Source organism: Narcine bancroftii, chromosome 13 (assembly GCF_036971445.1).
Source record: "Narcine bancroftii isolate sNarBan1 chromosome 13, sNarBan1.hap1, whole genome shotgun sequence".
Classification (NCBI taxonomy): domain Eukaryota; kingdom Metazoa; phylum Chordata; class Chondrichthyes; order Torpediniformes; family Narcinidae; genus Narcine; species Narcine bancroftii.
The window spans coordinates 67,988,996-68,004,183 of NC_091481.1; the positions used below are offsets into that span (position 1 = coordinate 67,988,996).

General features: G+C 52.9%; 6 non-coding genes across 6 annotated transcripts; all 6 read left to right on the forward strand.

The window, feature by feature from the left end:
* The first annotated feature begins 68 nt into the window (after positions 1-68).
* LOC138749083 (U2 spliceosomal RNA) lies at positions 69-259 on the forward strand. The gene has a single exon (XR_011348401.1). It is a non-coding gene; the product is annotated as a U2 spliceosomal RNA (small nuclear RNA).
* A 2,705-nt stretch (positions 260-2,964) lies between these two features.
* Positions 2,965-3,155, forward strand: LOC138749085 (U2 spliceosomal RNA). The gene has a single exon (XR_011348402.1). It is a non-coding gene; the product is annotated as a U2 spliceosomal RNA (small nuclear RNA).
* A 2,753-nt stretch (positions 3,156-5,908) lies between these two features.
* LOC138749086 (U2 spliceosomal RNA) lies at positions 5,909-6,099 on the forward strand. The gene has a single exon (XR_011348403.1). It is a non-coding gene; the product is annotated as a U2 spliceosomal RNA (small nuclear RNA).
* Positions 6,100-8,834: 2,735 nt separating this feature from the next.
* On the forward strand, positions 8,835-9,025 carry LOC138749087 (U2 spliceosomal RNA). Its single transcript, XR_011348404.1, has one exon. It is a non-coding gene; the product is annotated as a U2 spliceosomal RNA (small nuclear RNA).
* Positions 9,026-11,722: 2,697 nt separating this feature from the next.
* LOC138749088 (U2 spliceosomal RNA) lies at positions 11,723-11,913 on the forward strand. The gene has a single exon (XR_011348405.1). It is a non-coding gene; the product is annotated as a U2 spliceosomal RNA (small nuclear RNA).
* Positions 11,914-14,617: 2,704 nt separating this feature from the next.
* On the forward strand, positions 14,618-14,808 carry LOC138749089 (U2 spliceosomal RNA). Its single transcript, XR_011348406.1, has one exon. It is a non-coding gene; the product is annotated as a U2 spliceosomal RNA (small nuclear RNA).
* The last annotated feature ends 380 nt before the right edge of the window (positions 14,809-15,188 follow it).

Here is a 15,188-nt window from a genome sequence, read left to right on the forward strand (position 1 = left end):
AGCCACTTTGTGCAACTGAATGGAGAGAGGGGCTGCAGGGTGCGAAAAGGTTCAAACAGTTGGGAGGTATCGCTTCTCGGCCTTTTGGCTAAGATCAAGTGTAGTATCTGTTCTTATCAGTTTAATATCTGATACGTCCCTTATCTAGGGACCATATATTAAATTGATTTTTGGAACAGGGAGATGGAATAGGGGCTTGCTCCGTCCACTCCACGCATCGACCCAGTATTGCAGTGCCTCTGGGAACGGTGCACTTCCCTTTTGGGATATTTTTAAAGTTGAAATGAAGAGTAAGAATTTTCTCTCTCACTCTCTCTCTCTCTCTGTGTTTGCAGCTTTGTGTCACTTTTCTCGCAGTCGCATTGAACGCAGTCTCTATCGACTTTCATTGCATGCCGTGTGCGTATGGCGCGCGACACTCACTTGGCCTCCAACGCAAAATGACCATTTCTGCCACATACACACACACACACACACACACACACACACACCTTCTTTCAGGTACGTATCAATTTTTAAAAAATTGTTCCATTTTACATCGAGGAGGTAAGGATGTACAGGTCTCCTTTCTGGCCTGACCCCTTCTTCACGGTGCACAATTCTCGCCGTCCGCATTACCAGAAGACAGCCATTTTGGGCCTTTCCATACAACACACTCCATATCTCTTGAATTTTGGGATCTTTCTTATTGAGAGCACTTGGAAGGTGAGCGAACCAAACAGACAGGGAAAGGAGCCTGAATGTAACCGAGTAGCTCGAGGCCAGGAATGTCGCTATCGTTACTTTGAGGGTGTGGGTGGGGGAACGTTCCGACCAATGTGAAGGAAGCTGGGAAGTTCATGGTGGTAGATGTCAGTTACCTAAACTCACTCTCTGTGATGCGCGTCGAAAGAACCAAAGAGGTGTTGATCCAAACCAAGGCTTTTATTAATTAAAAGACTGGAGCATATCACAAGTAGGTCGACCAGTCCAGAATGACCTGGTCTGGCTAGGAGCAGTCCTTGAAGACTTGCCAGTAGGTGTGGCTACACTCTCAGACAATCACAGTCATCCAACACGACAATCTGTACATATACTCATTGGTGATAGAATCTGTCCTATCACATTCACCCCTTCTTTGAGAACCGACCCCAGGGTGAATGGAGGTTCGAGGCTGTACCGGTCGTGACCGCCGTGGCGCCGGGATTGGAGTCGCCGGAGTCATGTCGCCGGCAGGCCCGTAGGGAGCGGCCACTGCTTCGTTCAATTCCGCAATGGCGTTGTCGACAATCTGGCCTGAGCTGGTGGGGTGGTGCTGGTTCCTCTGTTCAAGCACATGACCTGGGGGAGAAGGAATAGGGAGAGGTTGGGTGAAAGGCACTGCTGCACCTGATCCGGCTTTGCTAGGTCCCTTATCGAGACTGTGTCCTCCCGTCCGTCCGGGTACTCAATGTAGGCATCATGTGAGTTCGCATGGAGCAGAGTCACTCGGTCAACCAAGGGGCCGTTCTTAGAGTACCGGACGTGGCGTCGCAAAAGGACTGGACCGGAAACCGTGAGCCATGCTGGTTTGGTCGTACCCGACTCGGATTTCTTCGGGAAAGAGAACATCCTTTCATTGGGGGGTGGGGGGGGAGGGGTGGCATTGGTCGCCGGGCATAGGAAGCAGCGGATGGAGTGTCGGGCACCAGTGAGCGCATCCTGCCAGCGAGAGGTGGGGAGACCTTTGGACCGGAGGGCAAGCGTAACCGCTTTGCAGACGGTGGCATTCTCTCTTTCGACTTGCCCATTGCCGCATGGGTTATAGCCGGTGGTCCTGCTTGAAGCAATGCCACGCTCCAGAAGGTACTGCCGCAGCTCCGCACTCATAAACGAGGACTCCCTGTCACTGTGGATGTAACTGGGGTACCCGAAGATGGCCAAGATGGTGTGCAGGGCCTCTATAACTGAGGAGGCAGTCATGTCCGAGCAGGGCACAGCGAACGGGAAGCGGGAGTACTCGTCGATGGCCGTAAGGATGTAGGTGTTACGGTTGGTCGACGGTAGGGACCCCTTGAAGTCTACGCTGAGACGCTAAAAGAATGGAGCATATCACAAGTAGGTCGACCAGTCCAGAGTGACCTGGTCTGGCTAGGAGCAGTCCTTTAAGAGCTGCCAGTAGGTGTGGCTACACTCTCAGCCAATCACAGTCATCCTACACTATCATCTGTACATATGTAAATATAGACATCGGTGATCGAATCTGTACTATCACACTCCCTTAAAGGGCGGCGGCGTGAGCAGAGACTGCGAACGTCCTTCCGTACGAGGGCGAAGAAGGGGGATGCACGAGGAGCAAGGAAGCAGGAAAGTGGATGGTCGTCCAACCTGCAGTCAGGGTGGCCACGCTCTAGACCAATGGCAGAACAGGATTGAGGGGCTGAGTGGTCTACTCCTGCTCCCGAGGGGCACGATCGTACGTACAAGACGAGGAAGCGCACAGTCAAGCCCCCACGAGCGGAAGCAGGGGAAAAGGAACTATTTGTCTGCTTCACTTGATGGAATCGGGTCCGCGCCTCGCGTCAAGCTGGGTACGCCGAGGATCGCTAACGCGCCCGAATGGCCGGCCGAGTCGCTCGTTTGCAGCTCGTCGTGGGACTGCAAGGTCAGGGCTGGGAAAGCAAGTGACCCTTGACAGCCGGCGTGACAAAGAACTGCTTTACGAGGCCTGCCTTTCGCAGCTGCCTGCTAAGCCGGTGACGTGGGTGCGGATAAGCACACCTCTCTCCTCTATGATTGGTGGAGCACCAACAAGTCTACATATCCATGATGAAGTTTGACTGAAAAGGAGGGGAGAAAGCAACATGTGGCGAACAAAATGGGAAATGGTCCCAAGACGACGGCAAGGCTGCAGAGGGGCAGGCGAGTCGGGCTTTGCAGCCACTTTGTGCAACTGAATGGAGAGAGGGGCTGCAGGGTGCGAAAAGGTTCAAACAGTTGGGAGGTATCGCTTCTCGGCCTTTTGGCTAAGATCAAGTGTAGTATCTGTTCTTATCAGTTTAATATCTGATACGTCCCTTATCTAGGGACCATATATTAAATTGATTTTTGGAACAGGGAGATGGAATAGGGGCTTGCTCCGTCCACTCCACGCATCGACCCAGTATTGCAGTGCCTCTGGGAACGGTGCACTTCCCTTTTGGGATATTTTTAAAGTTGAAATGAAGAGTAAGAATTTTCTCTCTCTCTCTCACTCTCTCTCTCTCTCTCTCTCTCTCTCTCTCTCTGTGTTTGCAGCTTTGTGTCACTTTTCTTGCAGTCGCATTGAACGCAGTCTCTATCGACTTTCATTGCATGCCGTGTGCGTATGGCGCGCGACACTCACTTGGCCTCCAACGCAAGATGACCATTTCTGCCACATACACACACACACACACACACACACACACACACACACACACACACACACACACACACCTTCTTTCAGGTACGTATCAATTTTTAAAAAATTGTTCCATTTTACATCGAGGAGGTAAGGATGTACAGGTCTCCTTTCTGGCCTGACCCCTTCTTCACGGTGCACAATTCTCGCCGTCCGCATTACCAGAAGACAGCCATTTTGGGCCTTTCCATACAACACACTCCATATCTCTTGAATTTTGGGATCTTTCTTATTGAGAGCACTTGGAAGGTGAGCGAACCAAACAGACAGGGAAAGGAGCCTGAATGTAACCGAGTAGCTCGAGGCCAGGAATGTCGCTATCGTTACTTTGAGGGTGTGGGTGGGGGAACGTTCCGACCAATGTGAAGGAAGCTGGGAAGTTCATGGTGGTAGATGTCAGTTACCTAAACTCACTCTCTGTGATGCGCGTCGAAAGAACCAAAGAGGTGTTGATCCAAACCAAGGCTTTTATTAATTAAAAGACTGGAGCATATCACAAGTAGGTCGACCAGTCCAGAATGACCTGGTCTGGCTAGGAGCAGTCCTTGAAGACTTGCCAGTAGGTGTGGCTACACTCTCAGACAATCACAGTCATCCAACACGACAATCTGTACATATACTCATTGGTGATAGAATCTGTCCTATCACATTCACCCCTTCTTTGAGAACCGACCCCAGGGTGAATGGAGGTTCGAGGCTGTACCGGTCGTGACCGCCGTGGCGCCGGGATTGGAGTCGCCGGAGTCATGTCGCCGGCAGGCCCGTAGGGAGCGGCCACTGCTTCGTTCAATTCCGCAATGGCGTTGTCGACAATCTGGCCTGAGCTGGTGGGGTGGTGCTGGTTCCTCTGTTCAAGCACATGACCTGGGGGAGAAGGAATAGGGAGAGGTTGGGTGAAAGGCACTGCTGCACCTGATCCGGCTTTGCTAGGTCCCTTATCGAGACTGTGTCCTCCCGTCCGTCCGGGTACTCAATGTAGGCATCATGTGAGTTCGCATGGAGCAGAGTCACTCGGTCAACCAAGGGGCCGTTCTTAGAGTACCGGACGTGGCGTCGCAAAAGGACTGGACCGGAAACCGTGAGCCATGCTGGTTTGGTCGTACCCGACTCGGATTTCTTCGGGAAAGAGAACATCCTTTCATTGGGGGGTGGGGGGGGAGGGGTGGCATTGGTCGCCGGGCATAGGAAGCAGCGGATGGAGTGTCGGGCACCAGTGAGCGCATCCTGCCAGCGAGAGGTGGGGAGACCTTTGGACCGGAGGGCAAGCGTAACCGCTTTGCAGACGGTGGCATTCTCTCTTTCGACTTGCCCATTGCCGCATGGGTTATAGCCGGTGGTCCTGCTTGAAGCAATGCCACGCTCCAGAAGGTACTGCCGCAGCTCCGCACTCATAAACGAGGACTCCCTGTCACTGTGGATGTAACTGGGGTACCCGAAGATGGCCAAGATGGTGTGCAGGGCCTCTATAACTGAGGAGGCAGTCATGTCCGAGCAGGGCACAGCGAACGGGAAGCGGGAGTACTCGTCGATGGCCGTAAGGATGTAGGTGTTACGGTTGGTCGACGGTAGGGACCCCTTGAAGTCTACGCTGAGACGCTAAAAGAATGGAGCATATCACAAGTAGGTCGACCAGTCCAGAGTGACCTGGTCTGGCTAGGAGCAGTCCTTTAAGAGCTGCCAGTAGGTGTGGCTACACTCTCAGCCAATCACAGTCATCCTACACTATCATCTGTACATATGTAAATATAGACATCGGTGATCGAATCTGTACTATCACACTCCCTTAAAGGGCGGCGGCGTGAGCAGAGACTGCGAACGTCCTTCCGTACGAGGGCGAAGAAGGGGGATGCACGAGGAGCAAGGAAGCAGGAAAGTGGAAGGTCGTCCAACCTGCAGTCAGGGTGGCCACGCTCTAGACCAATGGCAGAACAGGATTGAGGGGCTGAGTGGTCTACTCCTGCTCCCGAGGGGCACGATCGTACGTACAAGACGAGGAAGCGCACAGTCAAGCCCCCACGAGCGGAAGCAGGGGAAAAGGAACTATTTGTCTGCTTCACTTGATGGAATCGGGTCCGCGCCTCGCGTCAAGCTGGGTACGCCGAGGATCGCTAACGCGCCCGAATGGCCGGCCGAGTCGCTCGTTTGCAGCTCGTCGTGGGACTGCAAGGTCAGGGCTGGGAAAGCAAGTGACCCTTGACAGCCGGCGTGACAAAGAACTGCTTTACGAGGCCTGCCTTTCGCAGCTGCCTGCTAAGCCGGTGACGTGGGTGCGGATAAGCACACCTCTCTCCTCTATGATTGGTGGAGCACCAACAAGTCTACATATCCATGATGAAGTTTGACTGAAAAGGAGGGGAGAAAGCAACATGTGGCGAACAAAATGGGAAATGGTCCCAAGACGACGGCAAGGCTGCAGAGGGGCAGGCGAGTCGGGCTTTGCAGCCACTTTGTGCAACTGAATGGAGAGAGGGGCTGCAGGGTGCGAAAAGGTTCAAACAGTTGGGAGGTATCGCTTCTCGGCCTTTTGGCTAAGATCAAGTGTAGTATCTGTTCTTATCAGTTTAATATCTGATACGTCCCTTATCTAGGGACCATATATTAAATTGATTTTTGGAACAGGGAGATGGAATAGGGGCTTGCTCCGTCCACTCCACGCATCGACCCAGTATTGCAGTGCCTCTGGGAACGGTGCACTTCCCTTTTGGGATATTTTTAAAGTTGAAATGAAGAGTAAGAATTTTCTCTCTCACTCTCACTCTCTCTCTCTCTCTCTCTCTCTCTCTCTCTCTGTGTTTGCAGCTTTGTGTCACTTTTCTCGCAGTCGCATTGAACGCAGTCTCTATCGACTTTCATTGCATGCCGTGTGCGTATGGCGCGCGACACTCACTTGGCCTCCAACGCAAGATGACCATTTCTGCCACATACACACACACACACACACACACACACACACACACACACCTTCTTTCAGGTACGTATCAATTTTTAAAAAATTGTTCCATTTTACATCGAGGAGGTAAGGATGTACAGGTCTCCTTTCTGGCCTGACCCCTTCTTCACGGTGCACAATTCTCGCCGTCCGCATTACCAGAAGACAGCCATTTTGGGCCTTTCCATACAACACACTCCATATCTCTTGAATTTTGGGATCTTTCTTATTGAGAGCACTTGGAAGGTGAGCGAACCAAACAGACAGGGAAAGGAGCCTGAATGTAACCGAGTAGCTCGAGGCCAGGAATGTCGCTATCGTTACTTTGAGGGTGTGGGTGGGGGAACGTTCCGACCAATGTGAAGGAAGCTGGGAAGTTCATGGTGGTAGATGTCAGTTACCTAAACTCACTCTCTGTGATGCGCGTCGAAAGAACCAAAGAGGTGTTGATCCAAACCAAGGCTTTTATTAATTAAAAGACTGGAGCATATCACAAGTAGGTCGACCAGTCCAGAATGACCTGGTCTGGCTAGGAGCAGTCCTTGAAGACTTGCCAGTAGGTGTGGCTACACTCTCAGACAATCACAGTCATCCAACACGACAATCTGTACATATACTCATTGGTGATAGAATCTGTCCTATCACATTCACCCCTTCTTTGAGAACCGACCCCAGGGTGAATGGAGGTTCGAGGCTGTACCGGTCGTGACCGCCGTGGCGCCGGGATTGGAGTCGCCGGAGTCATGTCGCCGGCAGGCCCGTAGGGAGCGGCCACTGCTTCGTTCAATTCCGCAATGGCGTTGTCGACAATCTGGCCTGAGCTGGTGGGGTGGTGCTGGTTCCTCTGTTCAAGCACATGACCTGGGGGAGAAGGAATAGGGAGAGGTTGGGTGAAAGGCACTGCTGCACCTGATCCGGCTTTGCTAGGTCCCTTATCGAGACTGTGTCCTCCCGTCCGTCCGGGTACTCAATGTAGGCATCATGTGAGTTCGCATGGAGCAGAGTCACTCGGTCAACCAAGGGGCCGTTCTTAGAGTACCGGACGTGGCGTCGCAAAAGGACTGGACCGGAAACCGTGAGCCATGCTGGTTTGGTCGTACCCGACTCGGATTTCTTCGGGAAAGAGAACATCCTTTCATTGGGGGGTGGGGGGGGAGGGGTGGCATTGGTCGCCGGGCATAGGAAGCAGCGGATGGAGTGTCGGGCACCAGTGAGCGCATCCTGCCAGCGAGAGGTGGGGAGACCTTTGGACCGGAGGGCAAGCGTAACCGCTTTGCAGACGGTGGCATTCTCTCTTTCGACTTGCCCATTGCCGCATGGGTTATAGCCGGTGGTCCTGCTTGAAGCAATGCCACGCTCCAGAAGGTACTGCCGCAGCTCCGCACTCATAAACGAGGACTCCCTGTCACTGTGGATGTAACTGGGGTACCCGAAGATGGCCAAGATGGTGTGCAGGGCCTCTATAACTGAGGAGGCAGTCATGTCCGAGCAGGGCACAGCGAACGGGAAGCGGGAGTACTCGTCGATGGCCGTAAGGATGTAGGTGTTACGGTTGGTCGACGGTAGGGACCCCTTGAAGTCTACGCTGAGACGCTAAAAGAATGGAGCATATCACAAGTAGGTCGACCAGTCCAGAGTGACCTGGTCTGGCTAGGAGCAGTCCTTTAAGAGCTGCCAGTAGGTGTGGCTACACTCTCAGCCAATCACAGTCATCCTACACTATCATCTGTACATATGTAAATATAGACATCGGTGATCGAATCTGTACTATCACACTCCCTTAAAGGGCGGCGGCGTGAGCAGAGACTGCGAACGTCCTTCCGTACGAGGGCGAAGAAGGGGGATGCACGAGGAGCAAGGAAGCAGGAAAGTGGAAGGTCGTCCAACCTGCAGTCAGGGTGGCCACGCTCTAGACCAATGGCAGAACAGGATTGAGGGGCTGAGTGGTCTACTCCTGCTCCCGAGGGGCACGATCGTACGTACAAGACGAGGAAGCGCACAGTCAAGCCCCCACGAGCGGAAGCAGGGGAAAAGGAACTATTTGTCTGCTTCACTTGATGGAATCGGGTCCGCGCCTCGCGTCAAGCTGGGTACGCCGAGGATCGCTAACGCGCCCGAATGGCCGGCCGAGTCGCTCGTTTGCAGCTCGTCGTGGGACTGCAAGGTCAGGGCTGGGAAAGCAAGTGACCCTTGACAGCCGGCGTGACAAAGAACTGCTTTACGAGGCCTGCCTTTCGCAGCTGCCTGCTAAGCCGGTGACGTGGGTGCGGATAAGCACACCTCTCTCCTCTATGATTGGTGGAGCACCAACAAGTCTACATATCCATGATGAAGTTTGACTGAAAAGGAGGGGAGAAAGCAACATGTGGCGAACAAAATGGGAAATGGTCCCAAGACGACGGCAAGGCTGCAGAGGGGCAGGCGAGTCGGGCTTTGCAGCCACTTTGTGCAACTGAATGGAGAGAGGGGCTGCAGGGTGCGAAAAGGTTCAAACAGTTGGGAGGTATCGCTTCTCGGCCTTTTGGCTAAGATCAAGTGTAGTATCTGTTCTTATCAGTTTAATATCTGATACGTCCCTTATCTAGGGACCATATATTAAATTGATTTTTGGAACAGGGAGATGGAATAGGGGCTTGCTCCGTCCACTCCACGCATCGACCCAGTATTGCAGTGCCTCTGGGAACGGTGCACTTCCCTTTTGGGATATTTTTAAAGTTGAAATGAAGAGTAAGAATTTTCTCTCTCACTCTCTCTCTCTCTCTGTGTTTGCAGCTTTGTGTCACTTTTCTCGCAGTCGCATTGAACGCAGTCTCTATCGACTTTCATTGCATGCCGTGTGCGTATGGCGCGCGACACTCACTTGGCCTCCAACGCAAAATGACCATTTCTGCCACATACACACACACACACACACACTCACCTTCTTTCAGGTACGTATCAATTTTTTAAAAATTGTTCCATTTTACATCGAGGAGGTAAGGATGTACAGGTCTCCTTTCTGGCCTGACCCCTTCTTCACGGTGCACAATTCTCGCCGTCCGCATTACCAGAAGACAGCCATTTTGGGCCTTTCCATACAACACACTCCATATCTCTTGAATTTTGGGATCTTTCTTATTGAGAGCACTTGGAAGGTGAGCGAACCAAACAGACAGGGAAAGGAGCCTGAATGTAACCGAGTAGCTCGAGGCCAGGAATGTCGCTATCGTTACTTTGAGGGTGTGGGTGGGGGAACGTTCCGACCAATGTGAAGGAAGCTGGGAAGTTCATGGTGGTAGATGTCAGTTACCTAAACTCACTCTCTGTGATGCGCGTCGAAAGAACCAAAGAGGTGTTGATCCAAACCAAGGCTTTTATTAATTAAAAGACTGGAGCATATCACAAGTAGGTCGACCAGTCCAGAATGACCTGGTCTGGCTAGGAGCAGTCCTTGAAGACTTGCCAGTAGGTGTGGCTACACTCTCAGACAATCACAGTCATCCAACACGACAATCTGTACATATACTCATTGGTGATAGAATCTGTCCTATCACATTCACCCCTTCTTTGAGAACCGACCCCAGGGTGAATGGAGGTTCGAGGCTGTACCGGTCGTGACCGCCGTGGCGCCGGGATTGGAGTCGCCGGAGTCATGTCGCCGGCAGGCCCGTAGGGAGCGGCCACTGCTTCGTTCAATTCCGCAATGGCGTTGTCGACAATCTGGCCTGAGCTGGTGGGGTGGTGCTGGTTCCTCTGTTCAAGCACATGACCTGGGGGAGAAGGAATAGGGAGAGGTTGGGTGAAAGGCACTGCTGCACCTGATCCGGCTTTGCTAGGTCCCTTATCGAGACTGTGTCCTCCCGTCCATCCGGGTACTCAATGTAGGCATCATGTGAGTTCGCATGGAGCAGAGTCACTCGGTCAACCAAGGGGCCGTTCTTAGAGTACCGGACGTGGCGTCGCAAAAGGACTGGACCGGAAACCGTGAGCCATGCTGGTTTGGTCGTACCCGACTCGGATTTCTTCGGGAAAGAGAACATCCTTTCATTGGGGGGTGGGGGGGGAGGGGTGGCATTGGTCGCCGGGCATAGGAAGCAGCGGATGGAGTGTCGGGCACCAGTGAGCGCATCCTGCCAGCGAGAGGTGGGGAGACCTTTGGACCGGAGGGCAAGCGTAACCGCTTTGCAGACGGTGGCATTCTCTCTTTCGACTTGCCCATTGCCGCATGGGTTATAGCCGGTGGTCCTGCTTGAAGCAATGCCACGCTCCAGAAGGTACTGCCGCAGCTCCGCACTCATAAACGAGGACTCCCTGTCACTGTGGATGTAACTGGGGTACCCGAAGATGGCCAAGATGGTGTGCAGGGCCTCTATAACTGAGGAGGCAGTCATGTCCGAGCAGGGCACAGCGAACGGGAAGCGGGAGTACTCGTCGATGGCCGTAAGGATGTAGGTGTTACGGTTGGTCGACGGTAGGGACCCCTTGAAGTCTACGCTGAGACGCTAAAAGAATGGAGCATATCACAAGTAGGTCGACCAGTCCAGAGTGACCTGGTCTGGCTAGGAGCAGTCCTTTAAGAGCTGCCAGTAGGTGTGGCTACACTCTCAGCCAATCACAGTCATCCTACACTATCATCTGTACATATGTAAATATAGACATCGGTGATCGAATCTGTACTATCACACTCCCTTAAAGGGCGGCGGCGTGAGCAGAGACTGCGAACGTCCTTCCGTACGAGGGCGAAGAAGGGGGATGCACGAGGAGCAAGGAAGCAGGAAAGTGGAAGGTCGTCCAACCTGCAGTCAGGGTGGCCACGCTCTAGACCAATGGCAGAACAGGATTGAGGGGCTGAGTGGTCTACTCCTGCTCCCGAGGGGCACGATCGTACGTACAAGACGAGGAAGCGCACAGTCAAGCCCCCACGAGCGGAAGCAGGGGAAAAGGAACTATTTGTCTGCTTCACTTGATGGAATCGGGTCCGCGCCTCGCGTCAAGCTGGGTACGCCGAGGATCGCTAACGCGCCCGAATGGCCGGCCGAGTCGCTCGTTTGCAGCTCGTCGTGGGACTGCAAGGTCAGGGCTGGGAAAGCAAGTGACCCTTGACAGCCGGCGTGACAAAGAACTGCTTTACGAGGCCTGCCTTTCGCAGCTGCCTGCTAAGCCGGTGACGTGGGTGCGGATAAGCACACCTCTCTCCTCTATGATTGGTGGAGCACCAACAAGTCTACATATCCATGATGAAGTTTGACTGAAAAGGAGGGGAGAAAGCAACATGTGGCGAACAAAATGGGAAATGGTCCCAAGACGACGGCAAGGCTGCAGAGGGGCAGGCGAGTCGGGCTTTGCAGCCACTTTGTGCAACTGAATGGAGAGAGGGGCTGCAGGGTGCGAAAAGGTTCAAACAGTTGGGAGGTATCGCTTCTCGGCCTTTTGGCTAAGATCAAGTGTAGTATCTGTTCTTATCAGTTTAATATCTGATACGTCCCTTATCTAGGGACCATATATTAAATTGATTTTTGGAACAGGGAGATGGAATAGGGGCTTGCTCCGTCCACTCCACGCATCGACCCAGTATTGCAGTGCCTCTGGGAACGGTGCACTTCCCTTTTGGGATATTTTTAAAGTTGAAATGAAGAGTAAGAATTTTCTCTCTCACTCTCTCTCTCTCTCTCTGTGTTTGCAGCTTTGTGTCACTTTTCTCGCAGTCGCATTGAACGCAGTCTCTATCGACTTTCATTGCATGCCGTGTGCGTATGGCGCGCGACACTCACTTGGCCTCCAACGCAAAATGACCATTTCTGCCACATACACACACACACACACACACACACACCTTCTTTCAGGTACGTATCAATTTTTAAAAAATTGTTCCATTTTACATCGAGGAGGTAAGGATGTACAGGTCTCCTTTCTGGCCTGACCCCTTCTTCACGGTGCACAATTCTCGCCGTCCGCATTACCAGAAGACAGCCATTTTGGGCCTTTCCATACAACACACTCCATATCTCTTGAATTTTGGGATCTTTCTTATTGAGAGCACTTGGAAGGTGAGCGAACCAAACAGACAGGGAAAGGAGCCTGAATGTAACCGAGTAGCTCGAGGCCAGGAATGTCGCTATCGTTACTTTGAGGGTGTGGGTGGGGGAACGTTCCGACCAATGTGAAGGAAGCTGGGAAGTTCATGGTGGTAGATGTCAGTTACCTAAACTCACTCTCTGTGATGCGCGTCGAAAGAACCAAAGAGGTGTTGATCCAAACCAAGGCTTTTATTAATTAAAAGACTGGAGCATATCACAAGTAGGTCGACCAGTCCAGAATGACCTGGTCTGGCTAGGAGCAGTCCTTGAAGACTTGCCAGTAGGTGTGGCTACACTCTCAGACAATCACAGTCATCCAACACGACAATCTGTACATATACTCATTGGTGATAGAATCTGTCCTATCACATTCACCCCTTCTTTGAGAACCGACCCCAGGGTGAATGGAGGTTCGAGGCTGTACCGGTCGTGACCGCCGTGGCGCCGGGATTGGAGTCGCCGGAGTCATGTCGCCGGCAGGCCCGTAGGGAGCGGCCACTGCTTCGTTCAATTCCGCAATGGCGTTGTCGACAATCTGGCCTGAGCTGGTGGGGTGGTGCTGGTTCCTCTGTTCTAGCACATGACCTGGGGGAGAAGGAATAGGGAGAGGTTGGGTGAAAGGCACTGCTGCACCTGATCCGGCTTTGCTAGGTCCCTTATCGAGACTGTGTCCTCCCGTCCGTCCGGGTACTCAACGTAGGCATCATGTGAGTTCGCATGGAGCAGAGTCACTCGGTCAACCAAGGGGCCGTTCTTAGAGTACCGGACGTGGCGTCGCAAAAGGACTGGACCGGAAACCGTGAGCCATGCTGGTTTGGTCGTACCCGACTCGGATTTCTTCGGGAGAGAGAACATCCTTTCATTGGGGGGTGGGGGTGGGGGGGGGGTGGCATTGGTCGCCGGGCATAGGAAGCAGCGGATGGAGTGTCGGGCACCAGTGAGCGCATCCTGCCAGCGAGAGGTGGGGAGACCTTTGGACCGGAGGGCAAGCGTAAACGCTTTGCATACGGTGGCATTCTCTCTTTCGACTTGCCCATTGCCGCATGGGTTATAGCCGGTGGTCCTGCTTGAAGCAATGCCACGCTCCAGAAGGTACTGCCGCAGCTCCGCACTCATAAACGAGGACTCCCTGTCACTGTGGATGTAACTGGGGTACCCGAAGATGGCCAAGATGGTGTGCAGGGCCTCTATAACTGAGGAGGCAGTCATGTCCGAGCAGGGCACAGCGAACTGGAAGCGGGAGTACTCGTCGATGGCCGTAAGGATGTAGGTGTTACGGTTGGTCGACGGTAGGGACCCCTTGAAGTCTACGCTGAGACGCTAAAAGAATGGAGCATATCACAAGTAGGTCGACCAGTCCAGAGTGACCTGGTCTGGCTAGGAGCAGTCCTTTAAGAGCTGCCAGTAGGTGTGGCTACACTCTCAGCCAATCACAGTCATCCTACACTATCATCTGTACATATGTAAATATAGACATCGGTGATCGAATCTGTACTATCACACTCCCTTAAAGGGCGACGGCGTGAGCAGAGACTGCGAACGTCCTTCCGTACGAGGGCGAAGAAGGGGGATGCACGAGGAGCAAGGAAGCAGGAAATTGGAAGGTCGTCCAACCTGCAGTCAGGGTGGCCACGCTCTAGACCAATGGCAGAACAGGATTGAGGGGCTGAGTGGTCTACTCCTGCTCCCGAGGGGCACGATCGTACGTACAAGACGAGGAAGCGCACAGTCAAGCCCCCACGAGCGGAAGCAGGGGAAAAGGAACTATTTGTCTGCTTCACTTGATGGAATCGGGTCCGCGCCTCGCGTCAAGCTGGGTACGCCGAGGATCGCTAACGCGCCCGAATGGCCGGCCGAGTCGCTCGTTTGCAGCTCGTCGTGGGACTGCAAGGTCAGGGCTGGGAAAGCAAGTGACCCTTGACAGCCGGCGTGACAAAGAACTGCTTTACGAGGCCTGCCTTTCGCAGCTGCCTGCTAAGCCGGTGACGTGGGTGCGGATAAGCACACTTCTCTCCTCTATGATTGGTGGAGCACCAACAAGTCTACATATCCATGATGAAGTTTGACTGAAAAGGAGGGGAGAAAGCAACATGTGGCGAACAAAATGGGAAATGGTCCCAAGACGACGGCAAGGCTGCAGAGGGGCAGGCGAGTCGGGCTTTGCAGCCACTTTGTGCAACTGAATGGAGAGAGGGGCTGCAGGGTGCGAAAAGGTTCAAACAGTTGGGAGGTATCGCTTCTCGGCCTTTTGGCTAAGATCAAGTGTAGTATCTGTTCTTATCAGTTTAATATCTGATACGTCCCTTATCTAGGGACCATATATTAAATTGATTTTTGGAACAGGGAGATGGAATAGGGGCTTGCTCCGTCCACTCCACGCATCGACCCAGTATTGCAGTGCCTCTGGGAACGGTGCACTTCCCTTTTGGGATATTTTTAAAGTTGAAATGAAGAGTAAGAATTTTCTCTCTCACTCTCTCTCTCTCTCTGTGTTTGCAGCTTTGTGTCACTTTTCTCGCAGTCGCATTGAACGCAGTCTCTATCGACTTTCATTGCATGCCGTGTGCGTATGGCGCGCGACACTCACTTGGCCTCCAACGCAAAATGACCATTTCTGCCACATACACACACACACACACACACACACACCTTCTTTCAGGTACGTATCAATTTTTAAAAAATTGTTCCATTTTACATCGAGGAGGTAAGGATGTACAGGTCTCCTTTCTGGCCTGACCCCTTCTTCACGGTGCACAATTCTCGCCGTCCGCATTACCAGAAGACAGCCATTTTGGGCCTTTCC